This window comes from Chenopodium album, chromosome 23 (genome assembly GCF_948465745.1).
Source record: "Chenopodium album chromosome 23, dcCheAlbu1.1, whole genome shotgun sequence".
In the NCBI taxonomy this organism is placed as follows: Eukaryota; Viridiplantae; Streptophyta; class Magnoliopsida; order Caryophyllales; family Amaranthaceae; genus Chenopodium; species Chenopodium album.
In genome coordinates this window covers 14,670,609-14,691,830 of record NC_137856.1, presented here as the reverse complement: position 1 = coordinate 14,691,830, position 21,222 = coordinate 14,670,609, and the positions used below count along the sequence as shown (strand labels likewise).

The window sequence follows — 21,222 nt, the reverse complement described above, 5'->3', positions numbered from 1 at the left end:
AAGTCCCGACCCCCCTTCACCCAGCTCCCCTACATATTAAAAAAAAAAAAGTAACACCTAATTTATTATTGTGTGATCTTTATGTGTTTACCTATAATATTATTATCAATTACCCAAATCATTGTGGGTTTATTTAGTAAATAGGTACTAGCATATAATATATGTAATAATTATGAACAGTTATAATAGACATAAAAAGTAGAATTGGAATTGAATTGCAGTATAAAGGTTTTTGACACAAATTGTAGTATGACGAGGGTCGAAGCTAGGTCGTTGGGGCTAACCCCTACCCAAGGTCAAACAATATTTATAAACACTCAACACATCCCTATATAGGTATAACGGTAAGTCGAGGGTCGAACACAAAGGAATGGTGAGTTAAAGTCTATTGTCTATAGTCAAGCTATCCCGAAGTCTAGAGATACGGTGTGAAATCTATACTAAGGCAAACACGGCAAATGAACGAGAAGAAATCAAATGTAATAAGCACTAGGGCTAGGATCCACATGTAGTCATTTTGGAATCAACTAATTGGGAGGTTAAATTGGCTAAGTCAAGCAATGTGAGGGAAGATCAATCATGCAACCAATAGAGCATATCAAGCTATTCTCCTAGAGGTGTAACTAGTGTCAACTACGATAAACTCTAGCTAGGAAACATCACAGGACACCTCAATCGTGTAAATGCCAGCCACAAATCAATGGTCCGTATCAATGTGAACTTACAATGCAATCTAGTGCAACAATCAAAGTTAGCTACTCTTTGTAATTAATCACACACATGCACATGATCATCAACCAAAGTTAATCACATCATCAACTCCATCAATTTTCCCCAATTAGCATCAATCCATTACTCATACATGCTTCACCATTACCCTAGTTATCTAACTACTCATAATCCATAGAAATCAAGATCAAAACAAAGCTAAACAACAAATTCATCATGAGCAAGTTGAACAAACTATAATCTACTCACAATCAATCAAACTTCAATCATACTTGAACATTCAACAAAACAATTGAAATCAAACTAAAGATTAAACTAAAGATTGAATTAAAGAAAAGGAAATCTTACAATCTTGATCAAAGATCAAAGGAATTAAAGAAAGCTTCAATAATCAACAATCCACCATGAAATTCTCTCTTTAAAACCTAGAGTTTCTCTCTCTAAAAACCTCTCTAATTTGATCAAAAACTAACTCTAATTCTATTCTAATTCTTTCTCATGATTCTCAATGCATTCCCCCTCTAAAAATAGGAGGAAAGACTATATATGGAAAAGATACAAAGGAAAAGTGGGTTAGATCGTCCAAAAAGAGACCCACGAAGGCGCGGGCGCACGAAAAAGGGTACGGAACAAGGCACCAAGGGAGGTGCGCCTGCACCATCCTGGTGTGCGGCCGCACCACCCTCGTGTGCTGCCACACCTTCCGCGTGGGCACTTTCTCTCTTTCTTCGTCCTATCTCATCCTTGTGCGCTCGTCTTAGTGATGATGATAAACACTAAAGTAGGCAGTCTTGAAATGGATATTTTGGTGGGTTCATGGCAAAGATGATGCCCCCACCGCATGCGTGCACCGATCTCTTGACTTGCACCTTGCGCTCCTTCCAACTTGAAGCTCCAAAAGACGAACATGAGGCATACAAATTGATGAGAAATATGAGAGGAAGGCTTGGGAATCCTTGGAAACACTATCATAACCTAAAAACAAATGAAAAAAAACAAATAAAAAGGAAAAAGAACAAATACACAAAGAAATGCACAAAACAAAGAATTTAACTACGGAAAGCACAAACTAACGAAATAAAGAACAAAACTAAGAAAAAATAAGGAAAAGGGCTATAAAATGGAATGAAAATCATCCTAAAAGAGATGAAATGAGTGCCATAAATGTCACTCATCAAATTCCCCCAAGCTAAACTTTTGCTCGTTCTCGAGCAAAACAAAGCAAGAAAGAATAAAGATGAAAAATTTATTAAAAAGGAAAAAGAAAGACTCAAGATGGGAATGTACACTAAGACTCACTGTGGTAGGAATCACATTTGTTTTTAGCTGCAACAAGCCCTTTAAACCCCAAAGTCGCCTATGAGGACGAGTGAGGTCTCGTAAGGGTATCCCAAGAGTTTACCCACAACTCTCCACCAACATCAAAGAGGCAAAACTATAAAAAGGAAAGAAAAGGAAAATGGAAAACAAAACCTTTGCGAAATGGATTTACAAAGATACTACAATGCAAATGAATGAAAATCTTTCTCAAGAAATCAAGGTATGCACTTTTCAAGATATCTAAGGTTGATTGAAACATAGGGTATGCTAGGCATAGGAACTAGACATCACAATCCACGTTCATCCCAAACGATCTTAACCGCGTTCACCCCACTAGTCTCAAATCTCCCCTTAGTGAGCATCCCAATGATTCCTCGAAGGAACCAGAAAAAGTGATTTATTTAGGCTACTCGACAATCTTGACTATGCATCCCTTTTCCTTAGGCAATGACCCATGATTTCCTCCCCCGAATAGTAACTCAACTTTCTAGGTCGAAAGGTCTTTCCCTAAGGTTGTAACGTAAGGCATAAAAGGGTGAAGGTAGGCTAAAATTTGAAATTTGGTGGTTTTCCTAATAGTTAAGCAAAGAACGAGCCCTTTCTTAGAATCACAATCAAGTAATCACAAATCCAAACAAAAATACGTACAGCCCCAAGCTTAGTTGAAGCTATACTCACAAGAAATATATACAAAAAGCGTAAACGCTTCTCCCTCAAGATTAAATGAAGCATTGTCCTCAATGCTTGAAGGACAAAAGAATACATCAAAATATTTTTGAATTTTTAACTTTTTCAATTCAATTTTTTTTTTGTTTTTTTTTCTTTCTCGAAATGCTTTGTCCTTGCCTCTTACTAAATTCGGACGGCTTTTTCAATAATGCAATTTATTTGTCCATGCCTTTTGTAAAGAAGGACGTCTTTTACTCATAAGCATTTGCCATTATTCACAAAGAAGATATAATCACAAGCTTGCATCAATAGAACCACATATCCCAACTTTATCACCACAAACTCCATCAAGAATGATCAATTGCTTCACAAAAACAAGAAGAGGAAGAAAATAAACAAAAGGCCAAAGATCTAAAGATGTGGCTTGAAAAGAAGGGAATAGGCGCAAATGGTTACAAGAAGGCAAATGTAAAACCAAAAATAAAGATGAAACAAACTATCCTAAAAATGAAAAATACCACCAGGAAAAAGGTGCCTTTGTCCTCCATAGATAGCTCGGTCTCGGGTTTAAGAATCATACATCAAGCTTTATAGATTAGGTTTGCAAAGTCAAGGATCCACGCCGCTCATACAAAATAGGTTGAAGGTTTGAAAAACAATGAACCTCACATGGATGTAGCAAAAACTCACTAGTGGTGTCAAATCGACTATAGGGAGCAACTACCAAGCATGCCACAAACAAGTAGAATCCGGTTTCATGATCCTCCTAGTTCAAAAAAACTACCCTAGCATACACCTATCCTAGAGTCAACCGAACATAGTCTCAAACCGCACATACCTTTACCATCTAGGAAGAAAATCATGCAAAAGACAAAGTCCAATGTACAAAGTCCAACTCATAAAGAAATCAAAAATGAAAAATAAGCCTCAAAATCAAACCACAAACCAAAACAAGAACAAAGGAAAAGAAAACCAAAAGAAAAGTCATAGATAAAGAAGAATAGGAGAAAAGGAGAAAAGAACTAGAGAGCAAGATAAACACATATATCCCAATCGACAAACAAGTGATCGAATGACAACATCGTCATTGATCCCAAACACATTACGTGTTAACAAGCAATCATCCTCGAACCGTTCAACTTCCCTTAAACTAATCCTAATCTATGCATCCAAAGAAAATAAAGAGAAAAATTAGATAGGTCTCACCGGGCTATCCATGCTGAGCATAATAAACAAAAGCGATAGAAAGAACCACCTTCGTTGCGTTCCAAGATCGTAAGCATCCTAAAAAATCCATGTGATAACAAGAAAAATAAAAGAAACTATAAACAAAGGAAAAAGGTTAGTAACTTCAAAACAAAAGAAAAGAAACGGAAACTACAAAGGAACACTAAACTAAGCTAACAAATAGTTAAAAAGAAAGAAAAGAAAACTAAGTAACCAATTAAACTACAAGCTAACTAAAAGACACTTAGACTACAAAATTTGGATTCAAAGGGACTTGAATCCAAAGGTTTTGGATAAATGAAATTTGATGAGTTATGGAATAAGGTTGGTGCGGTTTTGAGGGTATGAGGGTGATGGGTGTTTTGGGTGTTTTTGTCCCTTGGGAGAGTTACAACTCGAAGACTGGTCCGGAGGGCTTCTGTACCTGCAAAATCAACGGAGACACCGTTTGGGTGGTGCTCCGCCTCCTACGCTCAAGTTAGTAACTTAAAGGAGAGAAAAAGGTGCAGAAATTTAGGTGGGGATCTGCTAGGTTTTCTAGCTCAGTTGTCTCTATCAAAGGGACAGTTTGTAATAAATGGAAAACGTGCCCTCCAAAGAAGGGGAATCCCCCTATTTATAGGGTCTTTGGGATTTGTGCCCCTGATTAGGTGACAGAACCCTAATCAGAGATGGGCTGCGCCGCATTGCGGCTTTCTTGGGATTTGGGCCTGAAGGCCGACTTTTTCCCCCAAATATCCGGAATGACACGTGTCAAACAGGGATAGGTCCACTTTGGACCATCCCCGGGCTGACACATGTCACCCACTGATTGGGCCACATGGAGGGGTAAAATTACCCTAAACAATGGGGGTCGTAGGTAGAAGGAGGAAATAAGGAGAAATGAAAGAAGAAAAAAGGAAGGGGAAGATAAGGGGCATGGCAGTGGCGCGGCCATTGGTGGGTACACAAATAATGATGATGATAATCACCAACATAGGCAGTAGCAAAACCCTATTTTAGTGGGTTCAAAATCCCAAAATAATGGTAGCACTACATGAACCCACCAAAAACAAACTTCCTTCAACTTTTAAAGTACAAAATTCCCTATCTTACCTCACTAAAATTCTTCCCCTTTTACCTCAAATTTCGATGATATCGTGTATAAACACATCAAAAACCACAAAACAATTTCTCATTCCTCATGCTCACTTGATGAAATCCAATCCCAAGAATCCAACCTACAAATCCAAACAAATGGAAAAGTGAAAGAAAAGAAACTAAAAGAAGGGAAAATAAGAAAATTCAAAATCAAAAAGAAAAGTTTAGAGATCTCCAGGTTGCCTCCCGGGAAGTGCTTGCTTATGGTCCTAAGCTCGACCCTTCCTCCAAATCATTGAGGATCAAAGAACACCACCTTCTTCAAAGTGGCGGAAAAAGCAAATTTCTCCTCAACTTCTAGTAACTTCTCGTTGTTGCTTCATGAGATTTTATACAAAGACTTTTCAAATGCAAGCTTTTCTTTCCACAACTCTCTTTCTCTTCTTCTTAGAATCTCGAGCTTTTTTCTTTGCCTTGTTGTTCTTTGTAGATGGTTCCTCACCATCTAAACTCATGGAAACATCACCTTCATCTTGAGGATAGAGTTCAAACCAATGAGGAATGTCAACTTCCTCCTCGTCCATAAGCTCGGGAATCATCATTTTATCTTCACTAACTTTCTTGCAATCACAACTCAAAAGCAAATCATCATAATTCTCAAGAAAATCATTAGTTGAAGAATCAATCATGCATACATTATCAATGGAGAAAGGGGAATAAACACACATAATTCCTTTCACAAGAGACAAAGACTCGTGCATTAGTTTCAAATCAAAACTTTCCTCATTCTTACCAACTCTCAAGGTAATACGACCTCCCTTAACATCTATCAAGGCTCCCGAGGTGGCTAAGAAAGGTCTTCCTAAGATGATAGGGATCTGGTCATCTTCCGCAATCTCAAGCACAATGAAATCAACGGGAATGGTTAACTCTCCTATCTTGAGAGGAACATCCTCAACTCTCCCCTTTGGAAACTTAATAGACCGATCGGCCAATTAAAGGGTCATTTTGGATGGAAGGAGCTCACCTAGCTTAAGTTTCTTAAAAACGGAATAAGGCATGATGCTAACACTAGCACCAAGATCACAAAGAGCATTGTGGAACAATTTTCCTTTGATTTTGCAAGCTACGGAGAAATTTCCGGGATCTTTCAAATTTTGGGGTAAGTCATTATGAATAGAGGCACTAAAACACTCCCCTTAATTCACCGGTTCCACCAAATTGCAATCTCTCTTACCACTCAAAATTTCCTTAAGAAACTTAGCATAGTTTGGCATTTATTCTACCACATCGGTAAAAGGTAGAGTAAGATGAAGTTGCTTAAGCATCTTGATGAATTTCCCAAATTGCTCATCCAATTTGTGCCTATTGTGCTTTTGGGGGTAAGGAAGTCTAGGTTTGTAAACCTCATCTTGCTTCCTCCCTTTCTCCTTAGGCTTATCATTGGAATCATCACTCATCTTGCTAGGTTCTTCATGCTTATTCCCTTCACTCGGATCACTCTCCTTTTCACTCTCCTTACTCTTCCTATGAACACTCTGTTTAAGGACCTTACCACTCCTAGTGGTCAAAGCACACATTGGTTTTCTAGAGTCAACTTCTTGTTAGGGTAAACAAAATGGACTAGCACAATCTCTCAAAGGGTCGGCTAGTTGAACAATTTAGTTCTCAAGCTTCTTTCCATGAGTAAATAAGACCTCAAACATTTTGTTACAAGACAATGTGAATTCATTCAACATCTCGGATTGAGCCATCATGAAATTCTCTAGCCTATTCAATTGGGATTGTTGAGAATAGAATTCATCACCTTGGCTTTGAGTTTTTAGAGTAATTTGGGGTGGGGTATCTCTTTGAATATCATTTTGAAAATATCCCCTACCTTGATTACTCCAATTACCCTTACCATGATTTTGGCCGGAATTTTGATTATGGTTACCATAACCTTCGTTATGATCCCCATATTCTTGGCCATGGCTTTGATCATTACAACAAAAGTTATTATGGTTACCACAAAATTCTTGGGTCACATGGTTACGATAACCACTATTTTGGTTATAATTATCATAGCTCCCATGATTGTGATAATTCATATTCCCAACATTCTTTTGAGCATTAAATCTAGATCCAAAATCATTATTATCAACACAATTCACAAGCACATTCTCATATCCATCATATCTATCACAAGGAACATTAGGGCAATTAAAGCATTATGATCAATCTTTCCACATAAATCACAAACCAAGCATTCTCTTATCATGCAACAAGAAGGAAAAAGGGGGTTGGAGTAGGAATATGTACCTCTCCCCTTAAATTGGGAGGGAATACTAGAATCTTGTGAAGGACTCTCGAGCTTGGTCTTGAGAGAATTCACCTCCTTTCCTAACTCCGAGACCAATGTGGACAAATCGTTGACGACATAAGATTGATTGATTGAGCCACTTGTGCTTGCCGATTCCCTCTTTACATCATGCCAATCCATGTAGTTCCTTACCACATCATCTATTACATCCACAACCTCTTCTTCCATTTTGTTCATAATCGGCCCTCCGGCTGCGGCATCAAGGATCGATCTACCTTGAAAGCTCAAACCACCATAGAAAATTTGTATGACTTGATAGGTTGGAATTCCGTGGTGAGGGCATTACTTTGGTAATTCTTGTACCTCTCCCATGCTTCATAGATATTCTCTCTAAGCAATTGCTTGAAACTTTGGATTAAGGCTCTAGCCTCCGCCGTCTTCTTTGGTGGGTAGAATCAGGACAAGAAAGCTTTTGTGACTTCATCCCACATCCTAAGGGACCTTGGCTTTAACTCCTTGTCCAACCACTCTAAAGCTCTTCCAATGAGAGAGAAGGGAAAGAACTTGAGCCTTATATATTCTTAAGCAACTCTGGCTACCATGATTGTATTACAATACTTCTCAAAATTCTTGAGATAGTTGAGAGGATTTTCACTTTTTGTGCCACCATATTGTTCCCTCTCAATCAAGGTGATCATAGCCGGTTTGATTTAAAAATCACCATCCGGGATTAATAATGGAGCAATCCCGCTCTCATACTTGTAAGCACCCGGAGCGCCCAACTCCTTCAATGTCACTTTAAGAGCTTCTCCCATGTTCACTTGCACACAATCTCAAACAAAATTATTAGTAGCACGGCTACAAATGTAGCCTAAAGGAAAATCTTTTTGTGTTTTTGAATAAAATGGAATAGACTCAACAACAATACACAATCACGACACCATTCCCCGGCAACGGTGCCATTTTGACGAGGGTCGAAGCTAGGTCATTGGGGCTAACCCCTACCCAAGGTCAAACAATATTTATAAACATTCAACACACCCCTATATAGGTATAACGGTAAGTCGAGGGTCGAACCCAAAGGAATGGTGAGTCAAAATCTATAGTCTATAGTCAAGCTATCCCGAAGTCCAGAGATAGGGTGTGAAATCTATACTAAGGCAAACACGACAAATAAACGAGAAGAAATAAAATGTAATAAGCACTAGGGCTAGGATCCACATGTAGTCATATTGGAATCAACTAATTGGGAGGTTAAATTGGCTAAGTTAAGCAATGTGAGGGAAGATTAATCATGCAACCAATAGAGCATATCAAGCTATTCTCCTAGAGGTCTAACTAGTGTCAACTACGATAAACTTAAGCTAGGAAACATCACAAGACACCTCAATCGTGTAAATGCAAACCACAAATCAATGGTCCGTATCAATGTGAACTTACAATGCAATCTAGTGCAACAATCAAAGTTAGCTATTCTTTAATTAATCACACACATGCACATGATCATCAACCAAATTAAATTACATCATCAACTCCATCAATTTTCCCCAATTAGCATCAATCCATTACTCATACATGCTTCACCATTACCCTAGCAATCTAACTAATCATAATCCATAGAAATCAAGATCAAAACAAATCTAAACAACAAATTCATCATGATCAAATTGAACAAACTATAATCAACTCACAAATGAATCAAACTTCAATCATACTTGAACATTCAACAAAACAATTGAAATCAAACTGAAGATTAAACTAAAGATTGAATTAAAGAAAAGGAAATCTTACAATCTTGATCAAAGATCAAAGGAATTAAAGAAAGCTTCAGTCATCAATAATCCACCATGAAATTCTCTCTCTAAAACCTAGAGTTTCCCTCTCTAAAAACCTCTCTAATTTGATCAAAAACTAACTCTAATTCTTCCTCATGATTCTCAATGCATTCCCCCTCTAAAAATTTAAGGAAAGACTATATATAGAAAAGATACAAAGGAAAAGTTGGTTACATCGTCCAAAAAGAGACCCACGAAGGCGCAGGCGCATGAAAAAAAGGGTACGGAACAGGACACCAAGGGAGGTGGGCCCGCACTACCCTGGTGTGCGGCCGCACCACCCTCGTGTGCGGCCGCACCTTCCGCGTGGGCACTTTCTCTATTTCTTCGTCCTTGCTCATCCTTGTGCGCTCGTCTTGGTGATGATGATAAACACTAAAATAGGAAGTCTTGAAATGGATATTTTGGTGGGTTCATGGCAAAGATGATGCCCCCACCGCATGCGTGCACCAATCTCTTGACTTTCACCTTGCGTTCCTTCAAACTTGAAGCTCCAAAAGACGAACATGAGACACCCAAATTGATGAGAAATATGAGAGGAAGGCTTGGGAATCCTTGGAAACACGATCATAACCTAAGAACAAATGAAAACAAATAAATAAAAAGGAAAAAGAACAAATAAACAAAGAAATGCACAAAACAAGGAATTTAACTACGGAAATCACAAACTAAAGAAATAAAGAACAAAACTGAGAAAAACTAAGGAAAAGAGCTATAAAATGGAATGAAATCATTCTAAAAGAGATCAAATGAGTGCCATAAATGTCACTCATCATAGTATAAAATTACTAGTTAACAGTGCAAAGTATAGGAAATACAATAGGAAAATTTGTCAACAATAACACCACCTTTCACCGGTCTTCCAAGAATAGAACGCTTTTTTGAATATTTCAAAATAAAACGACCTTTAACACACATCTGCCAAAAATGAAACAAAATACCTGTAACCTGTTTTATAGGTTGCATTTGCAACGTGTTACATGTTGATTGGGTAAAATAATTAAATTTTATTTTATCAATTTTCTTTAATAATAATGATTTTAAAAAAAAACTTAAATAAAAAAAATATTTTTAAAAAAATTAAAACCAAAGAAAACTGAAATAAATAAAAAAATGTCCCCTACCGTCACCGACATCCACCGCCGCGTCCTCCCCATTATCGGTGACAGCCAGAGCCTCTTTTCGGCGCTGGTAGAACCCTCCAGATCTTAACCACCAAGCCACCAGCACAAGAATTGGTGGGATTTTGAACCCTAAAACCACCACTCGATTTTGGGGTTTTAGAGTTTCGGGTGGTGGTTCAAGGGGGGAAGGGGGTGGAAATTGGTTCGCCCGCATAGTGGAGGCGGTTTGGTCGGCGGCCGGTGGAGGGAGGAGGGTTTTCGAGGTGAGGGAGGAGGGTTTTAGGGTGGGAAGAAGGAGGACGGTGTCTGAGGAACGATACCGCCGGTTCCGGGGAAGGTGGCTTTGGTCGCCGGCGGTTATGGGGTGCCACGGCGGTGAGTGTACTGCTGGCAAGGGGAGGGAGTTTTTTTTATAATTTCAGTGTTTTTTTATTTTAAGTTTTTTTTTAAAAAAAATTTAAGGTTATTTTTAAAAAGAAATTGTTAAAAAAAATGACTAATGAAATTGTGACACGTGTCACTAGTAACCTATTTAATAGGTTACCAACCGGTTACGTTTCATTTTTGGCAGATGTGTATCAAAGGTCGTTTTATTTTGGAATAATCTAAAGGTCGTTTCATTTATGGAGGACCGGTGAAAGGTGGTGCTATTTTTGACAAATTTTCCAATACAATTCAGCATTGTCACATTACTTTTTTTTTTAGAAAGCATTGTCACATTATTATCACATCCACCTAAACACTCCATCTTACCCCAACCACATACACGCACCTCGGTTAGAAGGAAAAAAAATCAAAAGAAAACCGTCAAAAATTTAAAACAAAAGGTAAAAAAGTATTCCTCCCATAAACCGCCATTCACAATCCCTAATTTTCCAAAAACCACTCTTATCAACTAAAACCTCTCCATCTTCACCATTCACATAATCACATTCAACCTTCTTCAAACTCGGGCACAAGTTATGTAAATGATGGGAAGGAGAACGGTAGGTCGTTGGGCTACCACCCCACCCTATCAAACAAAATTTGTAACTTAACTAACCCCTATTTAGCGTAGTGGTAAGTCAAGGTCGAACCCAAGGGAATGGATATCAAGTTCACGATGCCTAAATCAAGCTATTTCGAAGTCAAGAAGGGGTTTGAGGTAGAACTAAGGCTAAACTAGGTAATGCAAAACTTTGTATAAAATCAATCTAAGACACTAGGGCAATGGATCCACATGCAATCATAATGAAAACGATAATTTGGGAGGTCAAACCGACTAAGTCAAGCGATATGAAGGAAAATCATCATGTATCCAAAAGAGCATACTAAGATGGTTCACCTAGAGGTCTAACTAGCGTCAACTACGCTAAACACTACCTAGGGAACGTCACAAAGCACCTCAATCGTGAAATTGCAAGTTTACTAATCAATAGTCCGTATCATAGCAAGCTTACAATGCAATCTAGTGTATTAATCAAAGATGGCCAAACCTCAATTAATCACACACATGCACATGAGAGATCAACCAAATTTAATCATATCATCAACTCCATCAATTATCCCCAAATTACACTATTCCATCATTCATATATGCTTCACCATTTCCCTAGCTAGGAAACTACTCACTAGCCATAAGAATTGAGATCAAAACTACAACAATCATCAATTTCATCATCAACATACTTGAAATCAAAGATTAAACCAACAATCAATCAAAATCAATCAAAATTCAATCAATAACCAAATCAATCATCAATAACATGAAAAACTAAAGAAATCAACTAAAATCAAACTTGTATTGAAATTAGGAAGAAGATCCTTACAAAACTTTGATCAAAAGATCAAATACAATGATGAATTCTTGAACAAACACCAAAGATCATGAGTTTCTCTCTCTAGTTCTTGAGTTTCTCTCTCTAAAATTCTCCCAAAAACTAACTATCAAATTCAATCTAAAACTAAAAAACTAACTTACTAAAAATAGGTAGAAATAACTATATATACAAGGAGGAGGTCGGTAATGACGCCCAAAAATAGACCCTCGTAAGTGCGGGCGCTCGGAGGAGGGAGAATGGCGCGCACGGGACACACCCAGACAGGTGCGCCCGCACGCACCTGGTGTGCGGCCGCACACGACCAATGTGCGGCCGCACACTCCCTTAGTGCGCCCGCACATTGCTGGGTTTTTCCCCTTCTTCTCTTCGTCCTAGCTCAAGTGGTGCATGCATCCAGGATGATGATGATGGAGGACAAAGTGGGCAGAAACTTTCTTGAATTTCTTGAAGAGTATAAGCCATGAGGAAGGCATAAACAAAGCCTTAAAGCTTGCCCCTTGGATCCACCTTTGACTTGGAACTTCTTGCACCTTCTTTAGGCATAAAAGCAATGAAAACTCGTAGAGAGGAAGCTCGGGAATTCTTGGACAATCAATTACCACCTACAAGCAAAAGATAAAAAGCAAGTAAAAGAGAAAAATAACAAGTAAACTAGAAAAAGACATGAAAAAGAGAAACTAACTACAAAAAGCATAAAATGAAGAAAACAAGAATAAAACTAAGGAAAACTAAAGAAAAGAGAGATAAAATGAAATAAAAATCATCCAAAAAGGAACCAAATGAGTGCCAAAAATGTCACTCATCAGTAAATTCTTTTTTAGTTTAGTTTATGTTTTTTTATTTTGTTAATTATTACATTTACAAAATTTACGGCATGATTATTGTAGGGGTTTATAGGTACTACGCAGCGGAAATACACATGAATCATATTCATACAATACCTAATCCAAGGATCTTTGCATAACACATAAAGAACACATAATTGTACCTTTGAAGCGTGATTCCACGTGCGATCGAGCAAGAACAAAGGGAGATAAAGAACCTAAAGCGTGATTCCTCTACTTGATCCACGGGCACAAGTTAAACCTCCACTAATACTAGTTAGTCGTGACTGAACGCTTCAATCAACCTTCAACGGAGAAGAGAGACATGAGCTAACCACAAACCACCGCGACGAACACCACGAGCCACCATGAGGGGCACCGCATGTACGGATGTGAAGGGGAGAGGGGAGGCCGTAAGTGAGGAGAGTGTTTAGGGTTTTGGGGCTTGGTTGCTTCTTTTACAATCTACTGTATGTTGATTGTTACTGCTCTCTTGCAACCCTAGGCATGGATCTTATTTATAGATCACATCTCTAAATAAGAGCCCATGTCAAAAGCCCAAAACCCTAGCTTATCCTAAACACACTACTCTAGCCCAACACTCTACATGGTATGTCATTATCTCATGAGGCCCATTAATGGGCCTCTCACTTGTTTAACCCAATACCCTTGTTGTGTGACCTCATAGGATCCATTCTATAAGGCTTTGGGCTATTTAACTAACCCAAAGATCAATTATCATATCTAGCACCAGATATTGACGACCCTATAGCATGAACATATTATCTCCATAATAGTGATCCTTGATACATCTAGTAATTGCACTTTTCGAAGACATAATTCCTTCAATCTTCCACTTGTCTGAGACAAGTGCGCAATATTCAAATTCCTTAAGTCAATGTGTGTCGATTTGTTAATATGATTGCATCTTATGTCGTGATCATATTAATCTACAAATCTATTCTTGAAATCTGAGTTAGAATTACAAAACAAATGATTACTATGTAATCCATTTGAGCACGGCCATGCATTTTCTGAATTCTCCCTCCTCAAGGGGCCAAGACACATTCCTAATTAAATAGGTAGACTCTATCCAATCTTGTGGCAACCAAAGCTCCCACTCAACTTCTGAAATAACCGGGAAACACCCTTTATAATCTCCAGTTACGGGCAGACGTTTGAATGTACCACTGTTATAACATCCATTGAATGAGATCAATGTTCCACTCATGTCAAAGGAATCCACTAATATATCCGGAAGCTCTATACTTGAACTTCAAAGGAGGTCTATAGTTCGATCATGCATCATACATGCATATCCATGTGATTGACCGAGCATCACTACGCTCCTATAGCCCATGAAACTGCTCTATCCAATCAATCTTAACATGCTAGTCCAATTTAAGAAATCATTTATGTCCATTTTAATGATTCCGAACTAGGAACTTAAATAATATATGAATTTAGTTCACCTGTGGGGTTTCATTCAAAAGGTCATCAACCTAGTGAGCCCATCAATTCATAATTATTTTGGACATTTTATTTAATCTTGAAACCACGATTAAATAAGATTGAAACTTTGTTTCAATTGATAAACATAATTCTGCAAGCTAATGTATTTACTTTTGTAATTTGCTTTCTCAAAACATACACAACTAAAATTACATAACTAGCTTAATCCAAAAACCTTAGTTTGACTCTCGTACCTTGGTCATGGAAGGGGTTTAGTAAGTAGAGTTCATGAGACATTCTCATAAACATGAACTTTGCAATTTCTAAATCTTATAATCATTTTCATCTCCATACACTAAGAATTTTCCTTCGCCCTTTCGCAAGGAATTTAGGAATTTCTAATTTATATTCCAACGTTACATCGGCTTTCGATTGAAATCTATCATCACTTGTTCTTTAAAACACGTGAATCAAATAGACAAGTATAGTCCATGGTATGCATGATGCATCCTTTGCAATTGCATAAGGATCATCACTCAAAGTCTTAATTTCATCAACCTTTCTCAAGGTATTGAATCATTAAGCAACGTGCAATGTCACATGGGATTGAAACTCTTTTCAATATAATGTTGAACCTTATAAGAATCTTATCAATATAAGTTTCTTAACCAAAACTCAAATATCCTTCGAGACCTATTTATATAGATCTTGAATCCCAAATGTACTCATCTTCTTCTTCAAGATTTTCATACAAAATGCATTACCCACCACTTGACTCTTCAAGCAATGAATAATTGCTCTTTATACTAGACCAATAAGATTTCATAGCTCCCACTAAACATCTTGTACATACAAGACCTTTTCTTCATTTTACGAGAACATCAAACGATTTGATTAACTCACAAAATTAGGAACATAACTCCCTGATGCTAACTTCAATCCATTATGGATCTTTTATGCATCCCTGGGATTATTGGATCTCTAAACTTTTGACTATATCATATACAAATCTTATTTCATGAACAATTTCAAGAAAGTGTTTTGAAATCCATCTACCAAATCTCATAAGGTATAATCACTAAATATCTTTAATAGATCCTTGCAACATGTAAAGGTTTCATCCTAATCATAGTCATACTATGAATTAGTTGAATACTTTAACAAGTGCTTTAGTTAGAAAACATTTTTCTTTCTTGTCTGCTTTGCTTACAATGGGTTTCACCCAATTTAGGCAAATTATTCAAGTGTCATACATTTGCTTACAAACTTAGAATCTATTTCAGATTTCATGGTTTTAAAACCACTTGGAGTTATAACTTGTCAAATCATCCTTATTACGTGCATAATCATCATGTTCCAAAATAACTATTTTATAACTCTTAGTCAATATGAAATCATATTTCTTTGGCTAAGTTTTACATATGCAAGTCATCATTGTGGGTTCTTACGCAACAATTGAAACTCATACAACAACTTTGTTTAGTTATCAATGAGAAACGACAATAGAGGATGTGCACTTGGAATGTACTACCTTCGACACATGGTTATTAATCCCATTACACTTAATGAGACCACACGTTGTCATTTGTAACCTGAGGTGAATCATGCTCATATTGTTGCTTTTATTCGATAACTTCTCAAATTTCTTCTAGATTTTCGAAATCACTTTTCTTGAACTCTTTCAAGACTCTCGAACTTTTCAAGATTCTTATACTCCCACTTGCCTTTTGAGGAGGCATATTTAGCATAGGGTGAACCAGTCATGGTTTGAACCACGTTTGTTTGTTGCTTTTCTCAAACTCTTTTGAAATTTACACTACTCCCACTTGACCTTTTGGAACAATTTCCATAAGGGCACCTACTTGAGCAGCAAACATTTTGTGCTAAGTATAATTTGTGTAGTAGTACTTTGTGCTCTGTATAGGAATAGGATGTGCATTAAACGTTTTGATACAACTTTTGTAGAAAGATTTAATAAGAACTTTTCTTATCCATATCATATATGAAGCCTTTGCTACATTTGATTTGACCTATGTAGTTTTTGTTTAGTTTTGTAGCTTATCTTAAAAGTATATCCCTTGAACAATGGTTGGAAGATTTTATATCCATTATCAAAATATATCTCATATAGATTGATAGCTCCCTTCATAAACACTTCACAAGGTTTTCTTTCGGAGTTTGTTGTAAAACGATTTCACAATTCTTGGATGTTTATTAAGGTCTTGGCTTAAATTCTCATTATTACTATCATATCGCAATACTTTGAATGTGTTTCCAAGTATATGTCTTGACTTAAATTTTTACAATTACAATCATATTATAGTGTAATCATTATCTTGTCAAGATGATACTGTACTTCATATTGAACATTTTGAACATTTCAAAATTTTCATCCTTATGCTTCAACTAAGCACAAGTAGTGATCGTATCACAAATGAAGTTTCATTGTCCATCTCTAGTCTTTGAATCTTTGGTTTTCTTACATCGATATGTATTCGACCTTGAGTTCACATCATCATTTCTCTAAATGGTGACTTAGTCAAAATTTCAAATTAGAATGATAATTACATATATCAATGGATTCATAATCCAATGATATTGAAAGTCCATCCTTTTGGATCTTCCGCATGCAATTTTCATTTTTATTCGACATAATTGACATTTTAGAGACAATTTATATATATAGAAATTGTTTAATTATTTCTATCATATAGAATTTTAAACCTATTTAGCAATTCAAAACACATTATGACTCAAAGAAACATAGAATAACATTTATTCCACGTTTTTTGAATCTTCGATGCTTAGTCATTACTATCATTGAATGGTGTTTTGATAATGGCAAGAATGAATAACATTTAATTAATTCTAGCCAATTATATTAGTGGTGAAATACTGGTTTTGCTTGTAAAGTTGCAACTTTTGCTTCCAAACTTGTAGATTCTACTTGTGAAGTAGCAACATTTGCTTCTAAACTTGTAGATTATTCCTCCTTTAGCTAATTTCTTCCTTTAGTTCAACCAAATTGTGCAATGAATGATCTAAACAAGACATCATATGTCCAAGAAGTAGCAATATGCTAAATTAATTTCTATAATATAATTCTTAAATTGGAACATTTCCATTCTTTTACCTTCCAATTATATGAGGTAGTATCTAATCAATTTGAATTGGTCCTTTTAATTTGAAACATTTGTTATTCACAACAACTTTTAGCATGTAAGTAGTTCTAGGTTTGAGAATTAGCAACTTGTTTGCATTTCTTGGTCTATAACTTCTTATTGCAATCCTCATACTTTCTTAAACCTTTTCCATTTGAGCCACTTAGAACATTTCTCTTAGGTTCAAAATGATGCTTCTTTAAGCACTTTCACGATTTTACTAAGTCTATTCTATCATTATTTATATTTGAGTGTAATCAAGTATTAAACTCTATATAAAGTACATGAAGAATACTGTCATTTGATCAACTTTTGATCTTAGAGATTTCCAATCACTTTCTTATATTCAATCATATTGAAGATAAGAGATTTTATTACACTTTTACACTTGTCTTTTGGAGGGTTTGTACCTCTCATCTCATTATATTCCTTGAAACACTTTTCAAAATGAAGATGTGTTAGCATTTTATTTAAACATTTTGAATAAAACCAACCTTAGACATGTGACATGAATTTCTAAAACTTGCCTTTTAGAACAATCTTAGCCAAATTGGAATATAGGTTTATGGATTATCTTTTAAACTTTTTGAGAACGTTTCTCAACTTTATTTTCAATCGAGGAGATTAAATATAATAATAAAATTAGAACGACATGTTACTTATAAGTAAACGCAAAATTCAATTATGTTTAATAAAATTTAAAGTACCATAAGCGATTATTAAATTTATTGGTAACTTTAAAGCATTTCATTCAATTTTAAATTGATCCCTATTGAATAAAATGATTCCAATATCCTTTATTTGTGCAATAATTAACCAGAGTGAGGCCCTGCAATCAACCATTACATTTTCAAGGTGAGTAAACTCTTTACTGATTACAACTCTTATAATTCTTGGTTGAATAATTAACCATCGCATGTTTAATTATTACTCTTAGCTTCAAGGTTCTAAACGCTTTAGGTAACCTTGTTGAATATAACCAATTAAAAGTGTAGATATGCGGTCCTACCTCCACTTCCCCAAGATATATTATGATGCTCTACTGAGGGCCGACCCATCATAAACGATTAAGGTTTTCGTCGAGTTTTTAATTGGAAAAGCTGCATCAATATTACTAAGATCTAGATTTATTATGTTGTTATTAAATAGTGAACTCTAGCGCATCATCACAAAACATCAATAAAATCTAACATGCATAAAATACTGAATGCATAAATAAGACATAGCATGGCCCCTAATCCTCAGAAAACTAATAAAGTAAATGCTCCCACTTGAATCATCATGGATCGCATCCACCTTACTCCTTTGGGCCTTCACTTCATGGGCTTCTTGGATTAACTGCAACCTGTGATTCCACTCTATTCTATCTACTACTTAAATAAAATAAAATTAAATTACAAAATACTTTATCGATTCGTAGATGACGTGGGGAAAACTAGGTCGTTGGGCTAATTCTTCCTAAGCCAAACAAAATTTATAAACAATCAACAAACCTAAATACAAGTATAGAGGTAAGTCAAGGGTCGAACCCAAAGGAACGGTAATGCCTAAGTGCTTTCAATTATATGCCTAAGCTAGGTCGAAGACGAGTGATAAAAGGTGGCTCTAACAACTACTAAAACGAGGAACCCGACCAAATATAAGAGCTAGGGATTAGGATCCGCAAATAATGGCAATGAACGATGCAAATTGGAAGGGAAAGTCGACTAAGTCAAGCAATGAGAGGGAAAATCAATCATGCAACCAAAAGAGCATGTCAAGCTATTCTCCTAGAGGTCTAACTAGCGTCAACTACATCAAACACTAACTAGGAAACATCACAAGACACCTCAATCGTGTAAATGCAAGCCACAAATCAATGGTCCGTATCAATGTGAACTTACAATGCAATCTAGTGCAATAATCAAAGTTAGCTACTCTCTAATTAATCACACACATGCACATGATCAATCAACCAAGTTTAATCACATCATCAACTCCATCAATTATCCCCAATTTACATCAATTCATTACATCATAAGCTTCACCAAATCCCTAACTAAACAACTACTCATCAATTCTATCAATACAAACATGAATAACCAAAATCAATCATCAAATCATCAAAATCCAATCAAAATCAACAATCAAAACAATGAATATTAAACAAAGCAATAAATGAGATAGAGTTTAGAAATGCTCATTGATAATAGAGTAGATCTCCAATACAATTGTCACATTTGGATCTTCAATCTCTCAATCACCATTGAAATTCCTCACTTTCTCTCTCTAAAATCTACTCCTAAAATTAACCCTAAACTAGAGAGAGAAGCTCTCAACTAAGCTAGGAAAATGATCTAAAAATCTAATTGTGTCTAATTGTTTCTCTCTCTACCCAAAAAATGGGTATTTATAAATACAAAGACAAAAGGAAATAAAATAGAAAAGAAAATAAAAGGAAAAGGAAAAGAAAATAAATAAATGAAAAAAAAGGAAAAATAAATGAAAACTAAAATAGAAAGAAAAATTAAAATAAAAGAAAATGAAAAGGAAAACGGAGAGCAATTGCTGCTCCTTCAAATGGGGAATTATCCTATGATTCTCACGGCCAAGCACGCAGCTTCATCATCATTCATCATCATCAAATCACACACCATCACACCCACTCATCAACATCAATCAACGGCTCAAGTAACACCTAGCTGGGTGCGGCCGCACTCATCGAATGTGCGCCCGCACCTGCTGAGGTTCGAAGGAGCTCCATTGCGGTGGTTCGATAGAAGGAGCTGCTGGTAAATTGAGGATATTGGTGGCACATTGGTGGTGTAAACGGTGGCGGAGATGCGTGGCAGGTGAAGGGCATCAGCTGGCGCAATAGGTGGCTGAAAGGGGAAGTTAATTGCGATTGTTGGTGGTGTTTGTGTTGCGTGGTGGTTGCGGGAATTGCTGTTGCGGTTGAGGAGGTAAAAGGGACAGCAGCTGGTGGTTGTGGCTGGAGATATGGTGACTGATTTGGTGGGAGATTTGGAGGGGCAGCAGGGGCTGCTTGGAGTTTGCGTGGGTTTGCTGCGGTAGTTGAGTGAGGATTGGAGCATGACTGGAGAACAGAGGAAGGCAGGGGAAATAAGGGAGACTAAGAACAGGGGAAGGCAGCAGCTTGGGGAGTTTCTGGTTGCTTCCATAACCATCACCATCATCACCATGATGGTGATGAAGACCAAACTAAGCAGTAGCTAGAACCAATTGGACTTGGGACAAGCACCTACAAAGCACACATAAAACCGAGAAATAAAATAAAGTGAAATAAAACTAAAACCGACAAATAAAAGTAAAAGAAATAAAATGAAAATGAAAATAATAAAAGAAAGAAAGAAAAATAATAAAATGAAAATAAAATAAAGTAAAGAAAATGAAATAAAAATAAAATCAAATAAACTAAAATAAAATAAAACTAAATCTATAAAAACTAAAATAAAGAGAAAACAACTAAAATAACGAAAATAAAAGAAATAAAAGAGAAAATACTATAAAACCATAGAAAGGTAGAAAAGAGAGAAAAAGCATAAAACCGAGCATTTATTGAGCAAGAAAGCAATGAAAAGAGGACAAAAAGGACCTAAATGCTCATCAAATGTGTGCCATTTATGACACACATCAAATACCCCCAAGCTTACCTTTTGCTCGTCCTCGAGCAAAACAA

General features: G+C 36.4%; 1 non-coding gene across 1 annotated transcript; it reads left to right on the top strand.

Moving 5' to 3' along the window:
* Positions 1–7,652: 7,652 nt before the first annotated feature.
* LOC145609867 (small nucleolar RNA R71) lies at positions 7,653–7,757 on the top strand. Its single transcript, XR_014106141.1, has one exon. It is a non-coding gene; the product is annotated as a small nucleolar RNA R71 (small nucleolar RNA).
* Positions 7,758–21,222: the final 13,465 nt, after the last annotated feature.